Source organism: Aptenodytes forsteri, unplaced genomic scaffold (assembly GCF_000699145.1).
Source record: "Aptenodytes forsteri isolate BGI_AS27 unplaced genomic scaffold, ASM69914v1 Scaffold142, whole genome shotgun sequence".
Taxonomy (NCBI): domain Eukaryota; kingdom Metazoa; phylum Chordata; class Aves; order Sphenisciformes; family Spheniscidae; genus Aptenodytes; species Aptenodytes forsteri.
The window spans coordinates 2,224,721-2,250,845 of NW_008794598.1; the positions used below are offsets into that span (position 1 = coordinate 2,224,721).

Genomic DNA, 26,125 nt, shown 5'->3' on the forward strand with positions numbered 1-26,125 from the left:
TTTCTATATTTTGTGAGTAAATTTTCTTACTTGTAGTTTGCTGTGGTGGTATTTGTGACTAGCCAACCTAAAGCAGCAGGGATATGCGACTGTTTTCTGGAGTGACTGCAGACTTCTTGTCTTCACTACCAGTTTCATTCCTTGTTCTGAAAAGAAAAAAATACAGTTCGCATCATTGTTTAAATCCACAAAATCCAACTCGTGGCCTGCAAATTGACTGTGTTTAGTGTAAGAGGACAGTGCAAAGGAAGGACAGTTTTGGAAAACACGCCAAGGATGGACTTTTAACACGCTTAGCTAGGAGCCAGCAGCAACACCCCTGCTTTTCCACCCCATCCGCCCAGCAGCAAGGATGAGGATCTGAGTTTCAGGGTTAAGTCTCAAAGCAGCCCTTTGCTTTCAGGTACCAGGATCCCCCTCCCTGCAGAGGCGAATGGCACCAGCGACCCGCGAGCATCTTCGCTGCATGGGGCTCCCCGGTGCTGCCCCCCCGCCTGCGCAGAGCCCGGCCGGCGGATGGGAGCTCACCCGATTCTTGCACAAGATGGTGCGGTGCCGGCTGAGCAGGTGGATCAGGTGGGGACATGAATGGGGGGGGAGGCCTGGGAGAGACAGAGCCGAGCAGAAAGCCCCCATGGCAAGCAGCAGCACGCTGCAGAGTCTGCTTCTGCGGGAGACTCAGTGCCCTATATGAAGGTCTGTGTTTCGTAGGGCCTTTTTTGGTACAATGCTGCAAACTCCCATGTTCTGCAGCAGTGACCCAGTCGTTATATAAACAAGGGTTTAATTTTGGAACTTCAATATTTAAGAGGCTAAAGTTTCTTTCGCTCAGACATGTCCTGCCCATTTGACAAAATGCTTCTTACCTACATTATCGGTTGCTGACAAAGTGTCCTGCGGCTGTGTTCATGGTCCATTTGAGTGAATATTTGTACTCAGGCTAATTCCCTTTCATAGTATCACTCTGTCAGACTGGAGCAGGGTTTTATAAGATGGCATCGCCCTGGCTGGCCCTTCTGGGTTCTCACCCTGGCTGGCCTCTAAGATGAACAGGAAAGAGCAGTAACACGAAAGGGTGTGTGGATGCTAAGAGCAGCAAAGGCCAGCACGGGTAGTTATCTACAGTAATACTACCATCACAAACCAAGGCCCTTTGGAATACAGACATAGGGATCCATCCTGAGATGGGACCTCTACTAGAAGTGACTTGTATAACTCGTATACCAACTCCTGCAAGGAGAGAGGCTGGAGCGGTGTTGATCCTCTCCTGCTGTCTTCTGCAGAGAATTTGCCTTTGGCTTTTTTCTGCAGTCAGGAATCATTCTGCACATAGCCAGTTTAGTGATGGTAACACAGGTATCTCCTTGGAGGGGACAGAAGCTCAACTCGTCACTTGCTGTCAAAGACAAAGACATGGTTTCTCATCTACTGTCCTGCTGTAGGTGTGTTACCAGCACTTCAGCCTCGACTGCTCTGTTCTAAAGCCATCAAAGAAGTTAGAGGAACAGGAAACAAATTGCATTAAAAGTGCTTTGGAGGAAGGAGTTACCATGGAGATGGAAAGTCGGGTGGTTTTTTTTTTCCCCATGCTATTAGAAGGCAGTAGGTCCATCTCAAACAAACTTGTGTGGTCTTGATAACATGCCTTCTGTCTCTTTCTTTGCGATGGTCCAAAGCTGTGAGGCATCTGCGTGTTGGTTTTGGTGGTCTCCATCACTGCCATTCTCTCCAGTTACTGAATTACTAAATCTCCAGCATCGAAGCTCACCGATACATTAACGCTGGGCCACTGAGAGTAGCTCCTTCCGACGTCAGTTACCTAAGCGTGATAGATTTCCCCATCTCGTGGTCTCTGTGAAATGGATTTACAGAAGGAAGCTTTTGTTCTTTGTGCTGTAAGAATTACATTAGTATTCTGGAAAAGAAACACCTGCCTTTAAAGTATGATTTAGCATTTCTGTTACAGTCCTATACTTTCTTACCTGGGTCCACTTTCATGTGGTGGCCCTTCCACAGCATACCAGTCAGCTGGCCGTTTTCATACAGCACTGATAGAAGGAATAATGTAGGCTTTGCACCCTTTAAAAATGCTTTAATTGTGCAGTTTTCAGTGCTGGCTATACTGGGCTGTGAAATGAGTAGGAACTGTGGTTAGATACAGCATAAAACTTCTCTCTGGTGTGTTTATCTGGCATCCTACAGCCTCACAGTGCTCTGTGATTGTGGACCGTCACGCTGCCTGCTTGGTACAGTTTGTCACTTAAATGGAATGATGCGAGTATAAGAATTAGCCCTGCCCTGCTGGGACTGTGCAAATCCATCACGCCAGGAGCCTGCCTTTCACGGTGCCTGGTAGGGAGCACCCAGGGAAGGAGCATACAGGCATGGCAGGTAGCTGCACTCCTTCCCACATCCTGCAGCTAGCTCTCCGTGAACTTCTGAGTAACACCACATCCATCACTTGAATATGTTCAGTTATGGTTTGGTGGGGTTTTTTTAACCTATCACTCTGAACCTACAAATTCTGAATTTAATCAGTTAATTTTTTCCCCAGCACTGCACATCATGAGATCCGTCCTTTACTCCTCACTGTTTTACCATGGATGCACCTCACTGATTTTGTATCCTCTCCAAACATTGCCAGCTCACTGCATACTCATTTTCCAGAACATTTGCAAACACACTGAGTGCTCACGAAGCTCCCAGCATCCTGGCCGGTGTGTTTATGTATATTTGAGCACTGAGCGTTTCAGTTTTCACCTGTACTCAGAGTTTGGTGCAGGCAGCGAATCGTTCTCCTGAGGCAGCTCTCATCTTGGACAACCTCATTTTAACCTCACCGTTTCGAGGCAGGAATGGCTTTATATAACCCAGATTTCATCCCCGGGGGTGGCGGGTTCGGTGTCGAGGCTGTGCAGAACCAAATGCTTACCCGCACAAGCTGGGGCATCGTGGACTCTCCTGCCGGTGACCTCGTACATGTTTCACCTTTACCTGCAGTTGAGAGGTGAAGAAATGCTCCATCTCCAGCAAAGAGCTGCAGATCTCCAGAACGACGTTGCAGAAAGCATCTGTTACATCTCACAGAGGGAAATGCTAACGAGAGAGGCTGAAAAGCAAACCCTCTGGGACGCTGGAGCTCCCAGGAGGTAGCCCTGATGAAAGAGCATGTGTCAGAGGGAAGACTGGGATTTAGGTCTCAGTCATTCTTGGCTCATTGATGTGCACATCTGATGGCCTTATTTTCACCTGTCATATCCAGTCTGCTTCCCTATATTCCCCTTGAGCACCTCTCTTCTCACCCTATCAATGATTGAAACGGGGTACCCCAAATGCCAGAAGACACTTTCTTGCACCAGCTCCCATTTCACAGACTCCTGAATTCTAATGAATATCCTGGACCTTTTACCCTGCCATAGATGTACCTCTTCGAAAACTAAACATCCTACAAATGTGGGCAGAAACACCAGACAGCATTTTCAAAAGGAGAAAAGCTCTATTACTGGATTATATTCGGATGGGGACTGTAGGAAAACTGATCAACACAGAGCAGCAAGGTTAATGCATGTGCTGCTGTTGGAATCACAGCTTCCCTTCCCACCCCAAACCATGCAGCAATTCTTCGTGTCGTTGCACGGGGAAGCGGAATTACCACCATCCGCCGACATCTCGCTTTTTTGTTCCTCACGCACACTGTTCTCCATGCACTGCTTTGGCTGCTGGTCCCTGATGGTTCGCAGCCTGTCACTGGGTACCCACCGCATCTCCTGGGCAACTCTGTTCACGTGTGGGTAATTCCTGATAGCTCATTTGCACCAGCCTTTACTTTTCTATGCAATTCTTTTCCTCAGAGATGAAACTGACCTCTTTAGTACTATTGTGCAATACTGAAATGAGTGTGGAAACCATGTTTGTATGTTTACAAAATAATAGAGATGTGTTTTCTGTCCTCCTTCGTGTGAGGGGTGACACACTCAATGTAAAACTAATTGGAATTAAAGTCTTGGTGCCTCCGTGCAACCAGGACTATCATAGTTACAGCGTAGGACTGCCAGCTCAGCAGTCACTGACTGCTTAGAAATGACTTTTCTTCTAATATTACTACTAAGAATCCACTCAATAATAATTTTAGAATCTATGTCTTTTTCATTATTTAAGATAGATTCCTCTCTTCCCCTTATCTTGATTTTAAAGACTTTATGAGAATCTGTTGGATCTCTCTGATTCTGATTTAACTCTTTAGCTTCTCAGTACTGGTAATTTAGTGTACAAGTGCAGCAGTGTCTTGTAAAAAAGACAGCAAAGTCTTATAAAACCTTTCTAATGATTTAGGTCTCAGAAAATTTGAAGGCCTGTTCCTCTTTTGAGGGATAACAGTTGCTCTGATCAAGTAGATGGACAGTACCTCCTGAAGAGTGGCAACCGTGAAGTCCTGCAAGATAGTCTAAATGGCCGAGGCATTTCGAATCATAGAATCACAGAATGGTTTGGGTTGGAAGGGACCTTTAAAGATCATCTAGTCCAACCCTCAAATTTGTTCTCTCCATTCATGGTACCAGCCATCTTCCTTCTCCATGTGAGAAATTGCTGTGTAGGCAGAGGGTCAGTATAGGCAACTTTCTCTTGAATACAATTAAACTCAATGCTGTTGTATGAAAAATATTTTATAAAAATGGACAGCAAAGGCCCTCATGCTGCTGTGTAACGCACTCGGGCCTCCGGCTCTTTCCAGCTGTTACTTCATTCTCCTTTCAAGTGCTCCATGGCAAAATTAGATGAGCCGCGTTAGTGGTGATGCTCCTCTCTCCTGGAGCTGTTGCTGGAGCCGGCGTGTTTGTGTCCCATCCACCCTGACACACCTTCCTCCCGTTGCCAAGGAGCTGATTGTATTGCCAAGAGCTGGGATTGTGCCTGAACTGCTCCGGCATTCCTGCTCTTCCTCTGCCTTCTCCCCACCTCCCACTCGGCCTCCGCCAGAACTGCATTGGAAACGGTGATCCTGCAAACACCACCTCGCTTTTGGGGGGGGGTTCTTTGCAGTTTCAGGCAACTGGGATGTGCACATGGACAATCCCAGCGGTGGGACTGTAGGTTCGGCTGTGACAAGCAGGGTGTTACTACCACGGGGTGACAGGTACCTCTGCAAGATAACTCAGGTTGCCATGGTTACAGATGGAAAATAGGGCTACGGGTTAACTCGGGCCAGCGTTGCATGAAGCACAACATCCCACGTCATTTTGCGCACACCTGAGACAGTGAAAGCTGGAGCGGCGGCCACCACAACTCCCCGAGTCCCCACCCAGCCCCGAGTTTGTAGGTTAAACTTCCCGAAACTTGCCAAAGAGAAATCATTGTGTGCAACAGCCTCAGGGATGGAACTGGGGTTGGGGTAAGGCAGCCTCCTGCAAGACTCTGGCAGAAGGAGCCCGTCTCAGCCCTGTGACCTGTTATTTATTACTTATTGGTGCGCCCCAAATTTTAAGGCCTTACATAAGCTCTGATTTTTCTGAGCTTTCACGCTCTGAATATTTAAGAGGAATTCTCAAGAGTCAGGCACGCACCTCACCTCTAGACTGTCGTTTCATCTTGGAGGCAAAGTAGATATCTTCAGCTGGACCGGAGGGCTGGAGCTGATACAGGCTCTGATGGACCAGCCAGCCATGCAACAGTTCCGAGTGTCCCCAGAACATGACCGTCTTCGGGACTTGGTGAAAACCTCCCAGGCAAACAAAGGAACAAATGAAGCCTGGAGTGAAAATAAAAGAAAAAAAAAAAAAGTTTCTACCCCAAGCAGAGCTGTTACTCACAGGTGGTTTTGGAAGCTCCATGAAATCGCTTTGGGATGCTGCTATTTCTCTTTCACAGTAACCTGCAGCACTGCACGGCTGGAGGTCGGTTCTGCCAGGCTGATTTCTGCCTGTTACCGTGCACAAGCTATTACCGTCTCCCAAAGAGAGAAACTGCACGTGCACAGGCATCAGTGAAGAGGAGGTAAAGGGCCTGCTGGAAATACCACTCTTGGCTTTTGAAGTATTGCAGCCGTCATTTTGATGGTCCAGCCCTAAGGAATGAAAAGTGACATTGTGGGAACGGATCTAAAGAGCGGAGGCTCATGTCCAGCACAGTCAATGGGCAAATAAATTGTGTTCACGCTATCAATCTCTTAATAATATGGCTTTGGTGTGCTGTTCAAAATAGGTATTTAAAGAAGTCTTAAAAGTTTGTACCTTCATCACAATATATTCTTACTGCCTTGTTTTCTGGGGGGAGGAATAGTATTAGAAGCTGGATTAGAGGCTTAAAACCAGTCCTTGCCATTTCTTAGGCCCTTCCAGCAGACTGAGAGCTAATCCTCAGCTCTCCTTTCCCCTTTAAAGCAGTAAAACGATACGGTCCTGTACGGGCTGAGAAGGAGCTATTTTGTGTGGGTTTTTTTTTTAAAAAAAGGAAAATAGTTGGCAGGAACATGAGCAAAGCTGAAAGTATTTTCATCTGTTTTGTTTTGTAATGTTTAGTGTTTTGTTTTCTACTTTACAAATTATACAAAGGAATCACTCAAAACAAAGGTCTCCCATTCTGGAAAGAGAAAAAAAAATCTACAGTGGGACTAATGTGACTAATCAGAATTGGCCAAGTAAGAAAAAACCAAAATATCTCAAAAAATGACAATATCTGTTTTTTCTTAGGGGAAAAGAAAAAGAAAAGCTCAACCTCTAATTTAGATTTGTTTGCAAAATAATTCCATGCTGGGAAGAGTAATCAACTCATGCATAAAAATATTTTTGAGATTCATTTTTATTTCATTAATCGCTTAGATTTTAGAACTTACTAGTGGTTTTCAAATTATTATTGCTATGTAAGTACAAAATACCCATCCTAACTTTTAAACTGTTGCATACCCTTGTTTTATGAAAGGCTACAGAATAGAACTGACCAAAAAGACACAGTTCAGAAGGTTTAAAAAAAAAATTCTTGGCAGTTTGAGGAGAAAACAGCTGCGGAAGGAGACTCCTCGCGCTCCCTCCTTTATACAAGTATTTTTAAAAGATAGTAGCTTGTAATTACTTATTTTTAGAAGCATCTAGAAGCCTCAGCTGAGACCCAGAGGCCAGTGCGGCTCAGTGCTGTACAAGCAAAGACAGTTTATCCCTGGCCAAAATAATTTACAATCCCAGTTTCAAGGCTGAGACAAGAGGCAGAGATAACCCTCAGCCAGTACCTGCCAGCACCAAACCCAGCAGGAACAGCGAAACGCCACGGTTACTGACGGTGTCGGTTTATTCAGCTGAGCTGATGAAACCACTCTGAATATGATAATTTTCAGTAGTAAAAATAAAAAGCATTTCGGGAATCCTTCACAAAAGGGCAAATAATTTGTGGTATCAAGTTTTAAATACTCTGGGATACGAGCTGCAGGCAGGCGTGGTGCTCGCTCTGCGTGCGTCTGGCAGCTCCCGGGCACTCGTGGGTGCTGTGCAGGGGGCGGGAGTGGGGACTGAAGCGATTCGTATGAATCACAGCAGATTTCCCAATCTCTCGCTATGCTTATAAAAGCAGTCACTCCAGGCAGGGGCTGGCAGACACATGCATCCAGTGAGATGTGCCCTCGTATCCATAGGTGTTTCTAAGTCACGGCCAAGCCTCTCTGCACACACGCAGCATCGCTACCTTTCTGTAGGTGCATCCCGTAAAGCAGTGGGGAAAAGGAGGAGGTCTGCTCTCGGATGCGGTCTGCTGGTGGCACAGTAATGCTAAGAAAGCTGCTTAGGAATGTCTATAAACAAATTTTTCCCTGTTTATTCATTTCCCAATTGGAAAATATTGCTTTGTCATATTAAGGTTGGTGAAACTTCTAATGGGAGATTTTCTTGTACCCAGGGTGTAACTCCGGGGAGTTGGGAGGTGACAGCAAGACTGACAACCAGGACAGCAGGACAGCCAAAATCTCTGCTACAAACTCAGCTGGGATATGGGAGGCTTGAGCCACAGGACTGCCTTCTGTGGAGATCAAAGCAGGGATGTGCAGGCGAATTTCTGTCAGCCCAGGTGAGTGCCTGTCAGCCCAAAGGTACCAGCTGTTCTGCAGCGTGTCTTTCTCCTTTAATTAAAAATACAAAAAGCAAGCCCCAAATCCTGGATCTGCCTTTCAGTGCAGAGGGCAAATGAATCTCAAAAACGTAAAATGAAATCTTTTCTGATGAGCTATAAGTAAAAATACTATTTACTGAAGTGGCAGTCCTGCTCAAAGCTAACAAGGTATTTTCCAGAGAGATACCCTCTTCCCAACTCCCCTGTCCTCCGAGCGCCGCTCAGCCAGGCTGTAAGCGTCCGTGTTCCCGGGGGGAGGCAGCTGACCAGCACCGTGCCACCCAGAGAGTCCAAAACCGTACCACCACGCAGTGCAACCTGCCAGGCTGACAGCCCTGGAGGCGATGCTGTCGGCGTTTCAGATCCTGCCCTTTGTGATGGCTGTGTTCTAACGTTCATCGGGACTTGTTTTATTTTTTTCTAAAACATCCAAACAGGCTCAGTCGATCACCTTAAATGAAATTCGTGCTGTTCCCCCTGTATTTGCGGGAGAGTTGTTCCTCAGTTACGTAAATCCAAGATACTGAAGGAGTGTTTGATGAATTTTTCCTTTGTTTTACCGGCTAGAAGGTCTTTCAGTCGCTGGCTGTTTTTTGCAGCAGCAGCAGCAGCAGCAGCAATGTGTGCAGCCCGAGATCCATCTCAAGCAGAGGGGCCCTTGTGCTTACCTAGTGATTGCTGCTACAGAAACGAAAGGAAAAAACATAGCATTAACTCCTGGTTTCTGATAAAACAAAACTAAGTTATTATAGCTGAAGCGATAAATTTTCTGGCTAAATATTTAAACTGGTAATTAATATACATCCTTTAGGGTGGGAAAATAGTTGTTTTCCGTAGTTTATAGGCTTTACGGGAGAAATAAACTACTGTAATTTGAAAGCAGAGGCTTAAATATGTTTATTTCATACTAAACATTTTGTAATTCTGCTTACAAGATCGTAAGTCAGCTCTCTGTGTGAATGTCGTCCAGGAGGAAATAAAACCAATAGGGATTTATGGCAGTTCCTACGGGACATACTGGCGCACGGCACCGCCCCGGGGGGTTTTAACCACGCTGGGCAGCTCTGGCACAGGGCCGAGCTCCCCCAGGGCTGCCAGCGGTTGAGGGAGCCGGTAGGAAGGTGGCGATGTTTAAATCTTTAACCAGCAAAGCACACATTACCTGAAACCCCGTTTTCCGTGGTGTAGTCTGGTTTTGCTCACTGGGGAGAGCAGATTTCCAGGGCTGGTCGCCGAGTTAAGCCTGCGCCGATCAGCTGGAGCCGGGCAGCCAAAGCCTGGCGAGGCGGGACGCTGCCGTCACTCCCGTCGCTCCCGTCACTCCCGTCGCTCCCGTCGCTCCCGCCGGAGGACGGCGTGTTCCCGGGGTTACGCAATAGTGGGCGGCACGCGCCCCCCGTCCCCTCTCCCGCCGCAGTGGGCACCAATCCCCCTCTCCATTCACAGCCTCTGCGTCCCCACGTGAAACGGGAAACCTTGAAAAAGCAGAAGTGTGGCTGTAATTAGGATTAATCTATTTTTAGCAAGCTGGCTGGTGCCCTGTCCATGCTCTAGCTGAGATGTTTAATTTTAGCTAGCTTGACTCTTTCTGCAGTTGCACCCAGGATTGATATGAAAATTTTCTTTTAAACCCTGAGTTTGTTGTTTTTTGGTTTTGTTTTGGCCGGGCACGGTGGTTTTAACAAAATAACTTTTTTTCCCCATGTACAATAGCTGGAAAATCCAGCACTACAAAGGTTGCTGCGTAAAAAACAGTTGTACAACTTTTACTATCATTATTATTCATTTTACTATGTAGTTTGGAAACATAGTCATAGATCAGGAATGTGTTGTACCCTGGGCTGCACAACCAGCACGGAAGGAAAAGCGCCTCTTCCAAGCTATACTGAGTAAAAACATGTAGTGATACCAGTACGATTTATGCTAAATAACATCAGGACAAGATGTTAAAGATGTCGATGAACAGCCAGCTGAGCACCTGATCGTTCACTGATCCTGTATTTAAATACCTGCTGTTCATATGTTTAACCTTTTATAATGTATTTGTAAAGGGAACTTCAAGTAAGATTAGCAGTTAGGGAAACACCGTGAAACACAGTTGGCTCGAGATCGATAGATTCCTCCATCCCGCTGCCCCCCACCCCCGGGTAATGTTTGGCTTTTGCAACTATTCATGCCCCAGGTGAGACTGGCCGGGGGGGCCAGGCACCGGGGCGGTGGGAGGAAGGAGCGGCCGCGGTGCCTCCCCGAGGGCCGTGTCCCTCCCCGGGCAGGGGAACAGTACCTTTAAGCAGCGTACGGGCATCAGGTCTACTTGAAGTTTTCCTTGCTACAGCCGTGCTCTCCGATGGGTGGGAAGCGTGAGGGTGGTCCACTGCCTCGTGACTGGGAAGATGCTCTCCTTAGGAAAAAAACAGGCTCCTCAGCAAAACGCTGTTCTCTCCCAGAAAATACAGCAATCAGCCCAGGGGCATGTTCTGCTTTACACATAGGGGCAGGGTGCATTTTCCTCTACACCCCACCTGTCAGTGCCCCCCCCCCCCCCCCCCCACCCCCCCCCCTGTCTCCCCCCCCCCCCCGCCGTGTATTTTGGTGACTCATGAAGCTTCAAAGTGCTGAGCGTAGCGAATGGCTATTTCTGTGCTTCCACTGCAATCCCTGCTACCTCCGACTGTGCTGTCAGTGCACCTCAGCCATGCACAGCACCCCCGCCGGCTCTATTCTTAGCAGCTAATAGCTGAAATAATTACTTTTGTCTCAGCGCTGTTGGCTCCTTAGATTTGGAACTGAGCAAAACCTGCAGCTCGGGGAGCCTGGCTGCCACTGCTCCCGCTCCCACCGCAGGCAGAGCGGCCGGGGGTCCGGGGGAGCCGCCACGCCAACCTCCGGGCAGCTTTTTTGTCATTGTGCTGACCAGGAACGCTGCAAGACAGCAAGCAGAGTGAGCAGAGCTGTCGGTTGAGGATGCTAAATACCTTGAACCCGGCTTCAACGCAGGGCATAAGCTCTGCTTTGAAGCAGCTTGTATGTTAATGTGGTGCCACGTCTTTGGAAAGGATCTCGGCAGTTCCAGCTGGGATTTTCTTAGACTTCACAGGGCAAATTCCAGGACTCCAGCTTTTCAAAGGGAGGGCTAGGTTTTCACCTGCAGGTTTCCATTTCAGTGCCTGCTTTATTGCGTGGGCTAGGCTTGCATGAAGAATGCAAGCGTTTTATGCAAATGTGACTACCCAATGCCAGCACATCCCCAACAGTTGTTGGGAACGAACCCACACCTCTGGCTTTGCAGTCTTTTGATTTCAACACCAGCTATTCCATCCAGTTCCCTTGAACCACCCCCCCAAAGAGGACTACGAAAAAACCCCCACCCCAATCTCTGTGCGCAGTCAGTTGTGCAGACCCAAGCAGGCGCAGGGAATCACCTTTAAAACTGTTTCAGAAGGGTTTTTTGTTGTTATTTATACGTCTGCCTGCTCTTCCTCCTGTGGGTTGGGACCCCAGTGAGAATAACAGCGTGTGTATGCACTGGGCTGGCAAAGAATAGGCAGTGCTGAAAATATTGCAGAAGCGATTTCTCTGGCATTCGCTAACGAAACTTGTCTGGCAAACAATAAACCTTTCTGAAAAAAACCTAAACCTAAATGTTTGTTGTGACTGTAACTTTTCTGTTGTCACAGTGGAACAAAACCTGACGCGTGGTACATCACGTAGAATATCCCTTCATGGACTCTGGTAGCTGTGTTAGCAAATACTCCTATTTTGGAGTTGCAAGTCTCCGGTTTCCTGGAAGTCTGCATGTCCTGGTGACTTGTTAGGACAGCACTGCAAAACCACGGATTCTCTGTTGTTGTCATCCATGTACGTGTGAGAATAGAAGGAAGACTTCAATGTCTTATTTCTGCTTTTCTTTGAAAAATGAAAGAAAGTACCTCCTCGAAATAATTTCCTATCAATTTCCTCTCAAAGCCACACTGTTCCGGCAGCTTCTGTTTCAGATGACGTTTACGTCTCGCTAATTGACTGGGGGCCTTCTGTGCAGTAAGGACGATAATTAAGCAAGAGGCACAACTTGAGTAAAATCTGGGAGCAAGGAACTCCCGAATTTCCATATCAGCATTGACCCTGATTCCACATACAATGTGGGTCAAATTATTTAACGTTTATTTTTCAGCCTTCCCATATGCAAAATTGTATCAATTTTAAATAAACAAACATTAAAAACTTACCAGTTCCTGTAGGTAACAACTAACATTACTTCTTTATTTGCGGTCAGTGTAGACAATTGTTTTACTATAGCAAAGAATTAAGTAGGATTTTTTTTTTAAGGACCATTTACTAGTACAACATTCAGATTAAAAGAAAATTTTAAACATTAATCGCCCTCTGACTGGTGAGAGGGTTTGGGGAAATAGTCCTGGCAGATGGGCTGTCGTGTTACTGTTTCTGCTGATACTCCTTGAATGGAGCTGGCTGGGAATTCTGTGCTGAAATAGATTTTTGTTGGAAAACATCGTTTCACTGAGGTTGCGAGCGTTTTGTGAGGAAGAGGTAGCGCTGACAAATTTCACGTTTTTGAAAAGAGCTGTCCCACGTCAGCATTTGAAAAACCTACTATTGTGCATTTTAAAGGAACTTTCAGGACTTTTGGGTGGTAAACTGAAGAATGTTGTGCTAAGCGTTATTGTTAACTTTTACATTCCCCTGTCCACCTCTGCCCGATTCTTTGCTCCTTCTGTTTATTACCAACCGCTCCCCGAGATGATGTGCCGAGACGTCATTTACACGGATATTGAGGTCGAGGGGTTACAGATTTACAGCTGCACAGACTTGCTATGCCTTGGCCAGGAATTTGTTTGGCGTAGTCGAGGCCTTTGGATTATTTGATCTCAGCCTTTTAGTTAAATAGGAACATGCCCTGATTTTAACAATCGCAGTTTCCTGTAGTCGGCGGAAGGTGTGGCCGATGGCATTTAAACTGAAACCTGAGCCAAGGCTTCACCAGCAGGAAGCTGAAAGTGCGGGTGGTACCAGGGGGGTTTCGTTCGTCATTAAAAAGACCAAGGACCTTCCTCAGTGGATGGCCGAGGTTATTTTATCACCCGCAGTACCGATGTGCGTAGAGTTTTGTAACGTCAGACTTCGTAAGTTATTGCTGTTAAAGTCGTCGTAGCATGATAGCAGAAAATAGCATGGGAGATGCCACGGAACTGAGGATGCGTCTTTACGTACAGTTTGGCATATAAGCAGTGGCAAGCCCACACCTCCTCTGCTCACTGACGAATTGCTCCCTGATCCTTTCATGATGCCGAGGGAAACTGTTAATTGACGGTAGACTTGGTAGTGACGGCTGGGGGTTCAATCCCTCCCACCCTCCTAAGAAATTTATTTTTCCCCGAACATCCAGCCTGAACCGTTCAAGTTGTAAGTCGTGACATCTTATTACATTGTCTAGCACTATCGAAACTTTTTTGTTTTTTTATCAACACTGTAAGCACCCATGGCACAGTTGTAGTCGGGTCGCCCCTCACTTTGGAATGGATACTTACACCGCATTTGCCTGGTGAGACTGATCTCCCCTGCCTCCCACCATGGTCGTGGATTACTTCCATTTCCCAGGCTTGCTTTCTAGCCCGGGACTTTGCTTCCTCGTAGTCAGTTTTTACAAAACCAAAGTTTTGCCTGTTTTTAGATGAGTTTGGGGGGGGGGGGGGGGGGGGGGAGAGGCAGTAACAAAACGTGTACATGGGCTCCACTTAAACCAGAAAAGCAGCACAGATTTCTACCATGGAATCACAGCCTCTATTTCCTTACTTCAGCTCACAGAAAATGCCAAAGCCTGTCCAACACTGAACTGACTTAACTGTGTGAGAAGACGACTTTATTTTTTTGGGCCTCATTATTCAGTTTCAAGTGCTGAAGCTTTCCATTGTGCCATGTTTTCTTAGTTGCGCACTTGAGTGTTTCCCAGTGCGGTGCAGCTTTGAATCTTCTTGGGAGCCTGAGTACCACCAAAAAGTAAATACTTACAGTCAGGTAAAGCTAGAAATGTTCCATGGCTGGTCATTTTCAAATGAAAGTAAACCATAAAATAAATGCTGCCTTTCCCCTGAAAGCAACCAAAAAGATATAATTTGAAATAAATCAAAGCTCCATTTTACTTTCTTAATATACCACAAGACTGACAAAATCGCTGTGAGCTAAAAGCACCAGTCAACTGTCCCATTTCTGAGCCTCCGAGTCTTTTATCTTGCTCCAGTGCCGTACGCAATCATGTTCAGAGCTTCGCTGGGTCGCGCAGGTCCAGCGAGATGGCCTCTGTCTCGTCTGCACAGTGCTGGTGTGTGGTAAATCAGCCACACGCTAACGGGGAGAACGGGGAACGCGGAAAATCCGCTCTGACCCTGCATGTTGGTGGAGCTTCTGAGATAACTCAGGTTTCGGTAACTGAAACCAGCACAGACAGCTTAACATCACATAAAACACTGGCCTACTTTAGCGAGTATCACTGCTGGCTGACTCATTTAAGTAGCCGTAGCGCTCTTACAATTTTACCTTCATTAACTGAAGTAGTTAATGCTTGCAGCTTTGGCCACAAAGTGTGTATGTAAGGCTTGAAGTCCCATGGGTTTGATTGCATAAGAAACCATGTCTTGGCATTTAGTTGATCAAGCACTACTTCTTGTGGTCACATGAAGGTTTGATTTCCCCTTGCATCAGCTACAACGGACCTTTTACATTTTTTGTACTTGTGTCTGACTGTTCAATTCGCAAGGGTCATCCCCTTCACCCCACACTGAGAGCCTGCGCTGCTCTCCCAGGTCCCGAGCTCATAGGAACCTTTTCTTTTTTTTTGTAGAATCATTATCTGAGAAACCGGGAGCTTGCAATTCTTCTCATTTGTGTCTGTGCGTAACAGGTGTCATTTTCAGTGTAGTACAGACAAATCCCAAAATAGCTCAGGCTCTTCAGACGCTGCGAAGAGAAAAAATAGTGGTTACTTCAGCTTTGGTTGTAGTGAAAAACCCAAAGCTTGCAGCCAGCTCTGAAGTCTGGAATTAAAATGGCAGATGTAGCCGTGTAGTAGTGATCTCTCCCTTGATTCTGTTTTTCAAATGGACTGCTGGCTCTCTCGCTCGCTCTTTTGTATATGCAGACTGACGCATGAACTCCCTCATACAGCGCTGGCTTTCCATTAGCTTCTCTTTGACTCCCAGATGCTGTATCTACCGCCGATCCACCTCCACATTTTCTGGTTTTGAGGCTCCAAGACGGGAGAGCACCGCTTCCCCTGCCTGGTGCTGAAGTTGACTGAAGGCACCAGAGTTAATGCAAGGGGGCAGAGGCAAGGAGAGAGTGTCCATCTGCAAAATTTCTCTTGCCTGGTGGTGCCTGCTGTGCTGAAATACATAGCTGTTTGTGGACTTTCTTTGACAGAGATTTTTTGGATTCTGGTGGCTCCAGGAATGCAGTTATTAGTTCCCCTGCCTACACTGAGCATTCTGAATCTGTGTGTGTGAGAACACTTATTAATACTGTTCAGATTAAGAAGAGCCTATAGCTTTTTAGCACTTTCAGTACCTTGTCTTACACCATGCACCTGCCCAGTGGCTGAACCAAATTCAGATCAATGTCTTGCGGCCAGCATAGCAGGGTCTTGTGGGTCCAGCAGTAGCCTCATGCTTTTATGCCCCAAAGACCTGTGTTCGTTCACAGGAGCAGTTCCTTTTAAGTTGCCTTGTGCTTCAGGGTAACTGCCTGCTGAGTATTTGCAAGATGTAGGCCTAAAATATTTTATTTTAGGAAGTCAAGTAGTGGTTCCTGTCACCGAAACAGTTAATCAAAAAGCACTAACTCTCTACTGGAACGTGTGTGTGTGCGCGCGTGTGTGTTTTTGTTTTTTAGAGCCAAGAAGATTTGCTTTGGTTTTTTTAAAGCAGAAACCACCACAAAGTTGGCTGTGGTTTCAGCTGCGCTTGTTCGAGATTTTTATTGCTGACTACCAATCCTAAAAGAGTTAACCTAGTAAGTATGACTCAGAAGCAGAGAAGGAGATGCGAGGCTGAGAGCCTTGGAGGAAGCACAGAAACAGAGGTGAGGAACATAATAATTACCAAAAAAAGGTGCAGAGTCCAGGAGCGACGTTCCCCTCGGTTTGCCTGGCCCTGGCACCGCTGGCACGGGCTCCCTGGAAAGCTGCAGTTCCGCTCTTATAACACAGGGAGCAGGCTGGAGAATTTAGAGCTGCGTCACAGAGCTCAGCGAGAGAGTGAGAGAGCAAGCTCCGTCGATAGGTCTACCAGCAACAGCCCTGCTGCAGCAAGAGGGGAGAGAGGCAGCAAGAGAGGCAGAGAGGGCTCCAGAAAGAGAAGTAACACCAACACCAGGGAGTGGGCTCCTGCCACCATCCAGTGTCATTTAAAGATCGTATTTGGGCTTAGTTGGCATAGGAGGCTTCGCCCATTGACGATGCTGGAGACCCGGCGCGCTTAATCCCGCGGGGAGGGAGAGTGGGCAGACAGCGAAAGGGTTAACGGAAAGGAAATTTCTGGAACCTTCTATTCTGCGGCGCTACACAGCGAGCAGAGGGCTGAGGACTGCGCAGATGGTGCACGGGCAGAGCTCTTCGGTCCGGTTCGTCTTTCCCACGTACGTACCCTTTGATCAGGATGGGGCTTGAGCTGCATCTACCTATTTTAATTATTTGCAGGGCGTCCCTTTCCCCCGGCGTCCCCAAGTTCGGATCCCAGAGTGCCTTTATTATTATTTTGGCTGGGTATGATTGCTCTGTTCTGCGTCAGAGCTGTTTTCTCAATGGAACGACGGCACAGGTTGTACTAATGTCACTCTTGCCGGCATTGCTGTACTGCAGAGGAGGGTAGTAGTCGTGGGGGAGAGATGACAACTTTGCAAAGACTGCTGTTTTCATGTTTTGTTTGGGCTTTTTATTCCCCCGTCTCCCTAAAGGCTGGCATGTTGGCGAGGGTTTGGTGGAGGGGTTAACAGGCGCTCTGCGTTTCAGAGCTTGGAGGTTTGTCACTGCGTAGTTCGGAAAGTGGTAAACGGTGACGCAGTGATCATTGCAGGGCATGTCGTCCAGTTTTTAAAAGCACCGGGGACAGGTAGACGGTGCCTTCCAGACGCTTCCACACCAGCTGAAAGGGGTTAAGGATGAGTCGAGACGGGAAGCTAGCATTTAGGGATTAAATGTCATCATTTTGGCGTTGGAAAGTTGTTTACCTTGCTCTCTCCGTGTCTCCATGTTGGCAGCCTTCCAGCTCACATGTGATAGTCTTCCCTGTACTGCTGCATCATTAACTAAGTGGCAGAGCTGGCTCCCCATTGGCCGGGGAGGGCTCTCAGCCCAAAGGCGCCGTCCGATTGGCGGAGGAGGTGATGGCAGGTGAAAAGCCCTCCCGGATTGGTCGAGGACTGGGTGTCAAATCTCAACGTTGATTTCACTTGCTTCAAAGTGCCGGCAGCTCCCTGCCCGCTCCCTGCCCGCCGCCGCGGCTCCCGGGGGCCGCTGGGTGCCCCTCGGGCAGGGGCAGCAGGCAGGAAAGAAGCCGTTAACTCCTCGGTGCGGCGGGCGCCGGACCCCGCACCCATGGGTGCCCCGGGCGGGTGCCGGGGAGGTTTCGTTTCGCCGTGCCGTGGTGACGATGACGTGTCAGAGCTGCAAACCACGGGGAAGGGGAAAGTACTGGGGTTTGGGGCTTTTCTCCTCGCTTGCTTGCTTTCCTCCTTCTCCCTTATAAGGTGGTTAAGTGTTAGCAGGACTGTGAACTGCTTGGGGCAGGGATTGCACCTGGAAATCATGTCGTGGGAATAATTAAAGAAGCGAAAAAGACTCTTGCCCAAACTCAGCTTTTGTTTGCATAAGGGTGAGCTTGCCACAGGCTAGGTAACATCAAGACAGCCCTAAGTGACGCGTCTGTAAAGGTTTGCAAAAGAAATAACAGCGTTAGAAAGCAGGGATTGAAGGAGGATTGGGAAGGACTGGGTAAGGATAAATGGGAGACTGAGGGCAGAGAGCAGCTCCAGAGAGAGCATGAGGAAATGAAGGGGAGAACATTTTTCTCTCTTAACCATTTACTATACTATTTTTTCACCTCTCTTCTTAAAGCGACCAGCAATGAAGATGGCAACTCTGCCTGGAAGTGCTGAGGACACAACCAGCTTTGGGCTTGGTCCTTCTGGCCGAGGAAGTCTCCCGATTATGCAGTGGAGTGGTAACTTTGCTTTCTCATACAGCAGGGAACATTATTCCATAGCCTTTCATCATATCGAGGCTTAAACAAGTTTAAGGATATGGTAGCATAAGCATTTAATCTGTATTACTCACTTGCTGACATCTCAAGCGTCAGGTCCGGTTGTTTAGCAACAACCGCTGGGTTCAGAACCGGCTCAAACATACTGCGTCCGCCGTCTCCATTACTTCAGCAGCAGCCTGTCCTCTGAACGGCAGTCTGAGAGAGAGGGAGAGAAAGAAGGGCTGTATTTACACACAGACACCCACCCCGACCGAATTTCGGTTGTTTGGTTACAAAGGCCGTACGCGCTGCGGTTTTATCCCCGACTCCATTCCTTTGCGCAGTACCGTAGAGGGGAGGATGCCATTTCCAACGGCAGTGCGGTGGTAGGAACAGGGGGGGAAGAAGAAAACAGACAGTAGGTGCCACTCCCCACTTTTTTTCCTCTTTCCCATCTCCACCTTTCTTGCCTCCCCTCGTTTTCTGCCAGATTCCATAGGGAATTTCAGACTCTTACTGCAGTCGTCACAACCCCTCCTGACTCACTGAGCCTTCGCTGGCTGTAGCTGGCTCCCTTGGAGCATCCTCGCCTCCTGCAGCGCCAGTTCCGCAGAGCAGGGGAACAACAGGAATAGCAGCAACAACGGTGGTCCCTGCAGCAAGCTGGACAGGCATAAATACACACACATATAGGAACAGTACAAGGCAGCCGCGGAGGTAATTCTGTACAGCCAGGAGCTGGACTAAGAAACGATGCTCGGTTGCATGGAAGACGGGTGGGTTGAGTCTGTTTTACTGAGTGCTGTCTGAACGGACAACCCTTTGCATTTTTCCCCATCGCAGCTGTGGGGTGGAGGACCCCATTAATTTGCGAAGCTCGTGCTTCTTCATGGCATTTCTCAGTCCTTTGGAAGGAGGTGCAACTGGCAGCCGGTATACTTGCTCAGGCATATGCGTACTTTTTGAGTATCTGTGTTCGGCGTAGGGATGCATTTGTTGTTAGTCCTTTTGCTACCATCTTTTTGCCACAGTGATAGTTTGATTGTGGCTAACTGCAGGGAGGGTAAGGAGAGAGAGATAAAAGAGGAGTTATTTCAATGTTAAACTTCAGCTGTAAATCTCATTACTCAGGAATTGAGGTTACTGTCAGCAGGTAAATCTGTGGGACTGGCAAGAAACAAGGCTAAGAAGGGGACACGGCATATTTCTGTAGGACGGTAGCGATTTTGCGCATAGGGATGGTATTGTTACTGTATGTTAGCTGTACATGGCTAACTGTTCCATAATGGTGTTCTGCGTATTGCCACAAAAGGACTTGGGCAAGCTGTGATTTCTTCCTCCCTCTGACACTTGTGTGTGTGACATTGTGTCAGCTGATTCATTTTTGTGTCTTTTGGTTTCCTTCCTTTGTAAAGTGGGGTTTATGATATCTCTCAGCCTTAGTGCGGCATTATGACGCAGTGTTCATTAATGCGTTGGGTCTGTTGGCAAAATACATGCAATTTTCTTGGGAGTTTTGACTGATCAAGGACTACAAAATTTGGTAAAGGAAGTTAGGGATTGCAAATGCTCACGACATAAATTTAAAAGCATTACTGTCTTACTCTTCTTTGATATCGAAGGAAGGCTCTCTGACTGATGAGACAGCCACGATCTCTTTCTGCACTTGTTTTGCCGATGGTCATGTTACATCTGTGACGCAGTCCAATTTTGCTGTTGGTTCCTGCCTGTGCTTTACGGAGTTCAGCTGATGAGGGCACAAGCTTGAATACGGTTAGGAACATTAATTTAATATTGATGTTGAAGTTTGCAACCATACCTGAAGTGGTAGGGATATCGGCATCCACCTATTTCACCACCCACAAACGGTGAAGGAATTCGAATGAACACAACAGCACCCCTAGCCATTTTGTTGCTCGCAGAGTAGACTCTAAGCCTGCAGCGCTGCTGCTGCTGCTGCTGCTGTTAATTTCCATGTCATACAAATACAGCGTGGAGCTCTGTGTCAGGAGCTTTACTGATGCTGTGAGAACCTTAAAGTCTACGAGCAAATGTTTTTCTTTTCTTATTTGGGAAAATTCATTAAAATGTCCAAATACCAAGTATTCTACCTTCACTCCTCTTACAAATCACTTCCAGACCTATCCAGAAAATTCGCTGCTACTGTGTATTTTTTCTAAAACTTGTTCACGGTGTTTTCTTAAGGTTTAATATGGGTGTGGCTAGGGGGGGGCGCGGGTAAGATTTAAGTCAGTTAAGTATCTCTATCGCTGATGCTAATGGACAGAGATGTAGGCAAGAGATACGAGTTGCCCGTATCCTCTATATATCTGTATGTAGATATAGATAGTCCCAAGCCTAGGTTGCGAAGATGCCCTTGTTATGGAACAAGAAGGGAGTACTCTATTCTGTTCTCACCCACCCAAAAGTTTTGGTGCAAAGGCGGCAGTAGAAACGGCCAACGTGGGAATCTCTCAAAATGGTTTCAACAGCATTCAGAGATGCCAGTGCCGTTTATACTGGCATGGCTCCGAGAGAGGTACCGTGAGCTGCCTGCTGCAAGGTCATTCCCCTGACTCACTGTCAGCGACCAGTTGGTTCAGGAACTCCCAATCCACATTTCTTACAACTGTGGCAGTGCTTGAGTCCTGAACCTGGAGGTGAGGCTTGAAAATTAGTGCTACTGCAGTAGTGGGCCACTGAGTCCAAAAGTGTAGATCCAAAAAATCCTGCATCTCTCAAGCGTTTTAAAATCCCTATCTATAATTTGTTTCTTGAGCTAACTACAAAAACTTTGCACTAGTTCCCTCATCCCCTTTTTCCCCAAGACTTCCTCTGGACTGCTGGGAATCAGGAGCGGCATGTATTTAAGGACTAGTCATCAACTTACACTGTGTTCCAGAAAAAAAAATATGAAAAAAGTGTCTGCATATATTTGCATTTCTGTTCCTGTAGTCGTTATCAGGTGGACTCCGCAGGCTGCTCTAAGTTCACCACCGTCTGTGAAGCTAGTGTTGTCTCCCATGAGCTTTCAGTTTCAGGTACCTCAGCCCAATAACTGCCTTGTCCCCTCCCAGGTTTCCACATTTTTCTCCGGTGTTCCTATTTGTCCATGTCACTAGTATTTTCAGTTGACTCAGGGCAACATCAGCCATGGGTATGTTAGGGCTGGCTCTAGTCTTCTCAGCTTCATAGGCAGCAGTGGAGTGGTTAATGCCTCAAGGATCTTGAGCAAAATAACTTATTTTGTCCCCATCTTTGCAATAACAAAGTTCAATTTGGGGGCATGTTATCTGGCTCCTTTCGAACAGAGAGGAACGTGGGGGCCAGTGCAGGCCAAGCACGGACACGAGTGGATCCTTCCTGCTAGCCTACCTACCTGTTTTGCTAGCCGACCTCCCCAAGCCTCCAGCCCTGGGCAGCTTCCTGCCTTGACCGTGCCTTAGCCGTTAGTATCATTATTCTCTAGTTTTCAAAGGGAGAGAACCTGGCTGCTAATCCTGATGCCAGTGACGACTCTTCGCCTACAGGGAGGCATATGTGATAGCTTGTCTGCTAAAAACTGAGCCAACACAGTGTGATTCAGACCTTAAGCTTTCCAAGGAAGAGAGCTATTTCTGAGTTAAGCACATCTCTTCAGCTCCCCACACAAACACTTTATCCAGTGCAAATGGTGCATAGTAGGTGTCCATCAGCAGCCACTGGTTTTGTATTTGGATATACAGCTCAAATGCTTCTTAAACATTGACGATGGCTCTCAAACATACAGTGAAGTTTCAGTGATAGACAGAATGACGGGAATCCTGGGAACAGGTACAAACCAAACAGCTCACGTGCTCAGGGGAGTCAGCCAGGAGTTTGGTCAATGCTTTTCTCCAGCTTTTTTGACAGGTCCTTGCTACTGTGGATAGTGTTAAGATATGGCAGGGTACTGAAGGCATGTTTTCAAATGTCTGGTTTAAGGGCAGGTTATACTTCAGTGAACATCTGGCAGTATTTGTTTCCTTATGCTCTTCCCTGGCACAGGACAGTCTTTTGTCTCTTAAATGACACAAAGAAAAATATGACTTCCCTTGACATTACCTAAAGTAGTGGGAACGGTAGTGTTGGGGGAACACCATGTTCCTGAACTGACTATACAAATCACAACAATAATCTCTCTGTGACTGCCTTCAAGAGCTGCAATCAATACTTTATATTCTAAGGTGATGCTTAGGTACAGAAGCTAGGAACACAAAATTACTTTTCTGGTTTCAGCTACTTTGGTGGATAATTTTTTTTAGCATAGTTAGTTTTGTAATGTGCTGTTCAGTCAAGCTGCGTATGGCTAAATTTGATGAGTTTTCAGCGCTGCAACTTCCTACTGCTCTTCCATGACCTGGGTCATGTAAGTGCGATGCTTTTCTTCCCCTGTGTAAGTTTGCCCAGTTTCACCTCATCGTTCCTTGTGAAATCTGAAATCCTCAATAGGATTCAGTGGTTCAGTAGTTCCTGTGCCCTCCAAACAGGCTGTGGTTTTGCCTAGGAACTCTCATGAAAGCAAAGGTGGAAGAAAACTGTATGACTCCAGGCAAGTCAAAGCAATTTCAGATGAGCAGACGGGAAGCGGAAGATTAGAAATTGTAGCCCTAGTATCTAGCACTCCTAGAATGGTCACCATGCTAAAACCTCTCCCTTCAGTTCAGAATAGCTTTGGGGCAAGCAATAGCAAATAGCAAGTAAGTGTTATATTTTACTTATCAGTCTGAAACAAAGTTCTGGATTTAAAAAAAACAGGTCTTGTGAATAAATCCTAATTATTTTAGTGATGTCGTGCTGTTATGAACTATCTCCAAGTTTCTCCAAAAGATCTGTAATCTGCAAATTAAAGGTCTCTTGCACTTTTTTTAGCCTACTTTGTTAGACCCAAGCACCACAGAAAACGTGGATCAGTACGGCAGAACCATAAAAAGAAGGCTGGTATGGCCCATCACATCACCCAGTGTGCCTGGGTCAATGCTAGTGTTGAACTATCTTGCCCTCAAAATGACATTCATTGCATCCAAACCACCAATACCTGTTTGCCAATGCTGACTGCTAGACCGTGGCTCAGCATTGTTTAGGAGAATCCTGGCTGGCACCAAACCGGGTGGGAAAGAGCTCTATCGAAACTCATCCAAAACTCCCCCAAAGCAGCAAGAGTTAACCACGCACTAGTGTGCCTTCAGTGAGGCCACCATGCAAAGAGAAAAGGCCAAGATGCACCTCTCAGACCTCATCACAAGCCAAATTTCAGCCATCACTGACACTGCCAATCACCTGGCCTGCGCTAAATTATCTGGAAAAGAGCTGCTTCTCCCTACGTTAAACAAATGAGCAAACAAAAACCTGGCCTTCCCCTCACCCCCAAACCCTTGAACAATTGGACCATTTTAAAAAAATGGGTTAGAATGATAGGCAGCTTGGTGACAGTTCAGCACAGTTAGACAAATGCTAGTGAGTGCTCTGACAGATTACCCTTAATAGGAATTGAAATTAGTGACTCAAATGTCAAGCAGGCCTGACTGTCCCATTGCTCAAATAGAGCTGAATGGGACAAAAGGCTCCACAGGCTTCTCCCCGCAGCGTGCCACACTCCGGTGTTCAGACTACTTTCGGGTTTTGGGGGTGGGGGGGCAGATAGCACAAGGGTTGCAGACCCAGAGCGCCTGGCTTTTAACTTTACTATTTATACTGCAATTGTAAGGCTACGATAGTAGGACTAATGGAATAGACTATGTTCACTCAGGAATGTGATCTGGAGTTTTTATTCTGGTCCTAATCAAGCAAAAAAAAAAAAAAAAAAAAAAAAAAAAAAAAAAAAAAAAACAAACTCCATTATGCTTTTTTAAACTCATGAGGGAAGTACATGTTTTTGCTGCCCATAATAGCAGCAGCATCTCTAGAGCCATCTTCTAGTCACAGTCATCAACTCCACTAAGCCATGCAGCATCTACCCTACCTTTACTCAGCCTAGGTCAGTGCTACTGCTGACACAGAAAGCGTTACACACTAATGACTGGCTGCAAGTTAGGGCACATTTGTCCATACCTGACCTACGCAACACCACACAGTAACAGAACTGCACAACAAACAGATGCAGTTACACGCTCCCCCGGGCTGAGGAAGCTTTTTTGAAACCTTAGAAGTTCACTCAATTCCCCTTACAGGTCACCACTTGTACTGTCACACCCCTCTGTCCTGCACCTGGCCATGGTCTGACTCATTCCTTGACTGTGGGGATGATGCATCGAGCTCAGATTTTCTGCATGTAAAATGGGAATATTTTCTCCAGGGGAGACCAGTCTCTGACGAACCATGAGTTTCACTCCGCGATTTGAAAATGGAGGAGAAAAATTACGATGCACACAGGGTCACGCAGAGATCTGTTTTGCTTACTGTGGAAGCCCAAGAACTGCCTTAATTTATAAGCTGTAGGTTGTGAAAAATCAGGTCTGTGACATCCCGGCTTGCCTTGTTCCTGCAGACTAGATTAAAGGTCTTAGGCTAGGGAGGAAGTTCCCTTTCACAGGGGAGGCAGGGATTTCTTCCCTTTTTGCCTTTGTCTCATGTAGAAGGTATAAAGCAGTGTGAAGCCTGTGCAAGGCTTTGAGATGTTCCTCTGAAAGAAGCTACAGAACAGTACTGCTACTAAAATGTGTCTGAAAAAAGGGGAAAAAAGCAGAATGATAATATTGTACTTTTTCTATTATTTATTGAAAACTCCACAACACTATAGCTGATAGTATTTGCTTGTCTCCACACATATGTGTGTATGTGCATGTCCTTATGTAGACATTCAACACACACCAGCAAACGTTTGAGACAAGCACTGGTTTCTTTTTCTGCGTGTGTGCATATTAATAGTTGAGTGCTGCATATCACAGCATCTTGAACTGCGCTCTTTTTTTCTCCTCCCCTCCGCATGCTGCCTGCCCAAGCATGCTGTTAGGTTTGGAAAGAACAGCATACACTGTCACAGACGTATCCTTCATAAAAGGTGTACCTGCAGTTTGGCAGAAAGGGCTGACACCTTCTGGCTGCTTGGAAGGAAGGGGAGCTTGTTAAGGCATAGGACAATCTTCAGGTAGCCTGGAGGAGGGGCAGCAGCATCTTAATTATGCTGAAGTGAAACCTGGTTTTATCAAGCTATACATAATCAATGACCAATCAAAATATTGGTCTTCAACTGCTGCATGATATTTCTGGAGAGGGAAGGGGAAGGTATGCATAGGTGTTCAGACTCAGTTCAGACTCTGGAAGTCTCACACCTCTACAGAAGCTCCCATTTTCAGCAGCACAAACATAAGTGACATTTCCACCAACTGTTTTTGAAAACCCTAATAAAGATTTCTTTTTACTGTTAAGGCACATGCTTGCTACTGAGACAAGAAAAAAAACAAAGCAACCCTCACTTTGAGCCTGTTTCTGAAAGATGCTGCTGTGGTACTTTATCTGTGCTGCACCTGACCTCTTGTCAGGAGTAACTCTCGGTCCAGCTTTTCAGTAGTAAATCTTCACGCTGATAATACAGGGTGCCTCATAAATAACTGTGCCAGCAAGACAGACACTGGGGAGGGAACCTGTTTTCCACTTGTCTTTCACCCTGTTGCCCCAGTTAATGGATTTAGAAACTACAATAAATATCCAGACACAGTAATCTAGTACAGTTCTTTCCCCTTCCTCCACCCCCCCTTCTTCAAAGGACATGCTCTTTTCTCCGAGCTTTTCCTCTGCTGTCTGTGGGTGTGCATTAGGATGTAGGCACT

The 26,125-nt window shown here is 46.7% G+C and overlaps 1 long non-coding RNA gene across 2 annotated transcripts; it reads left to right on the forward strand.

Moving 5' to 3' along the window:
• The first annotated feature begins 406 nt into the window (after positions 1–406).
• Positions 407–25,717, forward strand: LOC103893582. 2 transcript variants are annotated; one of them, XR_657264.2, is made up of 4 exons: positions 407–576; positions 7,879–8,046; positions 18,212–18,317; positions 18,829–25,717. It is a non-coding gene; the product is annotated as an uncharacterized LOC103893582 (long non-coding RNA). The 2 variants fall into 2 exon arrangements; XR_657263.2 differs by having other exon boundaries at positions 18,212–25,717.
• The last annotated feature ends 408 nt before the right edge of the window (positions 25,718–26,125 follow it).